Genomic DNA, 6,000 nt, shown 5'->3' with positions numbered 1-6,000 from the left:
AGATCCTTGTACCCTTCTGTATCATCAAAGAGACCTGTACACAAACTAGACACCCTCACAAGTCCCCAAGGTGGGATTGCTTCAATGGACAGACATGGACTCTAATCACAGATATTGGTTTACTCACACAGAGAAAACATAAAGATTTCAAATCTCACTCAGAGAAAATGATCGATCCACATATATAAGATGAACAGACGAAGAACTCAGAAACCCTGAAGGTTCCAAACGGCTGGAGAAAAGAGAGAGAATGAAGAAGTCTCTCAAATGAGGGTTAAAGACCCGTATTTATAATAACATACAATCAACCGTTGATCTATATCTTCATCCAACAGTCCAGAGCAACTCACACACAATTGGGCTGAATATCGGGTTTGGGTTGGTAGGTCATCTCAGATAACATTATTGGGCAAAGTTTAGTACTTTGGCCGAAGGCCATTTATCTCATCATTGCCTAAAAAATGGGCTGGACTGGCATCACAACCAACAATAATAAAATAAATAAATAAATCCAAATGGGAAATGAGTGTAATTTGGATTTGAACTCATTTTCCCTCGAGCCTATGCTAACAGGATGTTGCGTGGCATCCAGTGCCCAAAAAATGCAGTGCATCTGGCACATGCATGAGGTGAATCACTCTGTACGAGTTGCAAAATCACTTTTTATGATAGAGGATACTAGATAGAATAATCATATTTAGGCTGACTTCAGTATTGTTATACTTTAAAGGGAATTTGCTTTAGTTGTGCTATAAAAAAATAAAAATAAAAATGCTGAAAGTATCAATTAAGTGTTTGATGATCTTTTGTCTCAAAATTGATGTAAGTTTTAAAATCAACATTTTAGCTTTTGGTAAATAAAAGTACTTTATTATCTTGATTGTAGATAATTACCTATGCTATTAGAATTAGATCAGCTCGACTTGGAACCAGGCCCAAAGACGAACTAGTAAGACCAAAAAAAAGAAAAAAGAAAAAACCCCTTAATTTAAACGGTCCAAAAACTCGTCGAACCAGGCCCAAAGACGAACTAGTGAGGGGAAAAAAAACACTCTTAATTTAAACTGTCCAAAAACTCGTCGACCCTTCCAATTTTAAGATTTTTGACCCATTTTTTATTCCATTGATTTTTTATTTATTTTTATTTTATTTTTTTTGTTTCTTGTTTCAACGGCTTAAAAGAAAGAATTCTAGGTCATCACTTTTAATTCTGCCATCATTACTTTAGTTTGGAAGCAATCATTACTTTTTAAATTTACATTAGGCTTCTTTTTAAATTCTACTACATAGTTGACGGACTGTGGAAAAGAATTCATGCCAATATCTCTCTCGACTGTATATTTTTACTGTGTGCAATTCTGCCCTTGAAGCAAAAGACTCGAACCAGTTGCCTCCTTTCAATTCGACAACAGGTTGCAATCAGTATTTGATTATTTAAAAAAGGTTGTATCGCAGCCTTGAGGGTCCTCACCACCCCGTCCCTAGAGCATCGTGAGGGAGGCAAATTGTGAGATGTGTTCCAACAGGCCAAAAAACAAGAGCTTGCTCGTACACTGGTGTCTATAAAGAGTTGAATTTCATATCTTAGGAATCGAACCCTCACACTGCGACTGTCAACAAGACTAATTTGATTATTATATTAGATGATAGGTACTATCCTCCTCAAGGTTATTACGTATTATAATAATTTTAAAAGTTAGGTGCACCGTGCACTATAATTATGGAATACGTTCAATACTTTTATTTTTCTTTATATTTAAAAATATATACGTTTATGATAATTATTGAATATTCATTATGTCTTCAACCTGTTTAAATGTTCCTAGATGTACTTTTTGAACTTTAAGTTGATAATTTATCATGTTGTTCTTGAAAAAGTACAACCCTACAAATATTAATATTCTAGGATAATTAGCATAAAACGTCCTTATGTTTCAATGTTATTGTACAAAACATCCATACATTTTATTTTTTGACATTTTCACATTTCATTGCGAAAATCATCATTTTTATTTATTTTTATCCAATTTCTCAATGATAAAAAAATCTAAAATGACATATATACCATCATATTTAAATTAAAAAAAAGAAAAGAAAAATAAAGAACAAATTGCAATCAAACTCTGAGATTTAAAAAAAAAAGGCAAATGAGTACAAATAAATTATTAAAATGGTAATTATCACAAAACGTCCTTACGTATCAAAATTATTGTACAAAATGTCAATACCTTTCATTTTATGGCATTTTCACCCATATACTCACATTTCATTTTGTACAATAACATTGAAAGGTATTGAAGTTTTATCCAATATTCTACTAGAAAACATGCTCCTGGAGAGTTAATATTTCTAAATAATAGTTTGTCAGTGTTCATGAAGTAGCACAACATTATTTATATTTAAAAATAATATTTGTTGCTCGTGAAGTAGTACATGATTATTAATGTTCTATTTAGATTTTATGAGCTCCCGAATAGTATAATTAAATAAAATTTAACATAAATTATGTTTTTGTTCCTGAAGAGTAAATCTTTACATAATTATATTTCTATATAATAATATATTATTAATTTTCAAGAGCATGACATTAAATTTCAATATTCCAAAAGAATGTTGAAATGTTGTTTTTGAAGAAGCAATAATAAAACACAATGTGCTCTTGAAGTAGCATATGTTTTGAAAAATATATTATTTTAAATTCACGTTTATCTTTGAAGGAAAACATATAACACATGTTATATTGACATTGATTAGTTTGTCTACTTGATTGATTATTATATGATTATATAATGTTTAATTATATTATTTGAAATTAAATAATTAAATTATATGTTATATTAAACTCGAAGTTCAAGTTAATTTTATTATTTGGCATGACCAGTTGGAGAATTACTGGATCAACAATGATGTGAAACTAAAAATTCAATCGGATATTCAACAAAGAATCAAAATATTCTTTAATCAAATGTATATGATATTGTTCTCTTTATTATTGGCCATTAACAATCATTAGCTAAATAGGGACTGAATTATTTATATTTCTGAAAATTAATTAAGGTGATAAATGGGGCTCTGTCACCCACCATGTCAACTATCTAAATATTTTTTGTATCTAATAGATTTGATACATATATTAGATGATTGCACAGTGTTCATAGTCTGAAATTTGTGAAATTACTGTTCAAAATTTAAATTGTGAGCTTAATTTTTATATTACATAATCAAGACATTATCTTGTTAATGCTAGTGATCTTAAATCTCAACTTTTAAATAAGTGTTAGTTGGAATGTCAATAAATGATTTAACAACATTGTTCGTTAAACACCTCCAATTAATTGAGAACAAAGTACTTTCCATTTCTATATAAGGAGTGCTATTATGCATCATGTCAAAATCGTAGTTCTTCCTAGCTATAACATTTGGTTTATAGTTAGAACCTAATTTTTCAATCTAATTATTTTACTAGTGCAATATATGTGAAATTAATTCACTACAATGCACTGAGATGGACGTAGTTTGAACCCTTATCCCAAATGAGTGATTTTATAATAGACTAAAAATAATTGTCAATTTGAATGGACAATTCTTTCTGCTTTAAAAAGAGGAATTAAGAAGTAGAAAATAATATACAAACGTATCATTATCATCCAAAAAGTTATTCAAACATAAAGTTCAAAAGATAATTTATTTAGATGAATTTACTGACCAAAGAGATCAAAAAAATCTCACATACCATATTTAAATACTCCAACTCGAATTAACGTCTTGTAGAACAATTAATTAATATTATATTTGGTAAATTTATGACAAGCCTAAAACGTAAATAAAATTTTCAAACGAAAATTAAGCAATTAGCAAAGACAGTCCCATAAATAAGGCATATACTTTTGATGAGTATTTATACATAACAAAATATAAAACTCCAGAAAAGGTTCTGGAACTTGAAATGTTAAAAATTAGGATATTTTTATAAGTTATGTCGTTATGTAAAAGAAATAAAAAAAAAATATTATTGACCACACTTTTATACATGATATATTGCATTGTATATGAATAGCGAGAATCAAAATAAATTTATCGAAGCATATCCATCGAAAAAGTAATTGGTAAAATAAATGGGCTCAACCCTAGCAAATTGAGTTACTAGAGAAATTTGAAATTGAATCTACAATTAAAACACCTAAATGTGCATATATATGCGAAATGAAAATAGAATAAATAAAGTCGCAATATGAAATCTATGATTCTTTACGTAATGAATTTCGTGAAAACTTGTTTAAATAAATAAAGTATCATTTGGTGGATGTAATCATAAGTCTATATTTTATCAGTCTAATAATGCATGGAATTTGATATGGATATAATAAATTTGACATGACTATTAATGTTACCTTGGAAAATTTAATATAATTGAAGCATATAATTCAAGTGATATTATCACGATAAAGTAAATACGCGTTGTATCAATGTTTTGTCCCATTGGATTTTTTATAAAGATTTTTAACAAAACAACATTTGTAGCGTACTTAAAAGAGTAGTGTACCTTTTCTCCTTCATTAGAATTTTTCTCACAGGATTTTTCCAAATAATGTATTAACAAGGCATATTTTGTAGTGAATGTCCATAACATATAAGATATTTACCATCAAAATAATACTCTGACATATATGCGATTCTTAAAAAGATCGACAATGGCCATTTCAAAATATCATGTTGCTACAGTTATCAAATGTTGATAAAATATCTCGTATGGAGATGATGTTATTTGAAGATTGTACAAGACAACATGCGACATACTTCACCAAATTGTCATATTGAAAATATTGGTGTACAAGACAATGATGAATTAATATAAGAATTGAAATTAGGGGAGTAGCTATGCTTTTTTTCTTTGGTCAAATTTTTCCTACTGAATTTTCTTGACAAGATTTTAACGAGGCAGTATTTTTATTACTCCAAATTATTTATACTCTTTTTTCATTTATTGGCATTCTTGTTTAATCAATTTTTTGTCAAATAATATTTCAATAAGATAGTCTTTTTTTGGATAAGGTTTTCAATAAGATAGTCATTATATAAATAGTCATTTAAATGGGAGTGTTATAATTATAGTAATATTTTATGAATGACTTTTATACGCTTACAAACATAGTTATTATAACCGTTGTATCTCTTGTAACCCTAATTATTCCTTGTAAATATGAGATTTTGGTTCTTAATAAGATACACAAGTCTATTGATTTATCTAATTTTATTTTTTTCCTCTCTAGTTTATTATAAAAATAATGAAAATCCATTTTTTTTTATTCCAAATTAATCTGGTTTATTCTTCATTTTACCGTCTATTTCTTGGGTTCAACCTTGCATACTTGCCTCTTGGATATCAAAGGCTTGTATTCCTTCCACTTCCAAAAGCAGTTCTGTGTTTTCAAAGAAACTTGATTTTTTTTTTTTTGTAAAATTATTATGATTATTATCATCATCATCATCATCATCATCATCATCACTAGTTTAAAATATATTTTTAGTTTTATAAAAATGTGTAACATTATTAAATATTTTTCTAAGATTTTGTATTTATTATAGTCACTTTAAAATGAAAAGAAAAATCAATTTCTATTAAATCTTGAAATTTATAAATTTACAAAATAAAGCATAGTCAATATGATAGAAAGCGAATTAATTTAATTAACTAAGCTTGAAATTGATTTTTAATTATAGAGTTAGTAATAGGAGAAACTAAAAGAGTGTGTTTGATTGGTTTTATTTACCATGAAAATTGTTATTTTTTCACTCAAATCCCTACCTTTTGGATATTTGATTGACAAAATTTTTCCATGAAAACTATTTTTCAACTTTCGGTCATGTATCATTTTTTCTTTAAAAACAAATAAAATATTTTCCTTAGGGAGGGGTGATTTTAATTTTTCTGGTAATTCACTCTATCTTTCTCTCTTTTATCTATCCACACTCTCTCATCTACCTATCAATAAAAAATAG

The sequence above is a fragment of the Olea europaea genome, unplaced genomic scaffold, assembly GCF_002742605.1.
Source record: "Olea europaea var. sylvestris unplaced genomic scaffold, O_europaea_v1 scaffold905, whole genome shotgun sequence".
Classification (NCBI taxonomy): domain Eukaryota; kingdom Viridiplantae; phylum Streptophyta; class Magnoliopsida; order Lamiales; family Oleaceae; genus Olea; species Olea europaea.
The sequence above is the reverse complement of the archived record's forward strand: the minus strand, read 5'-3'. Positions refer to the sequence as shown.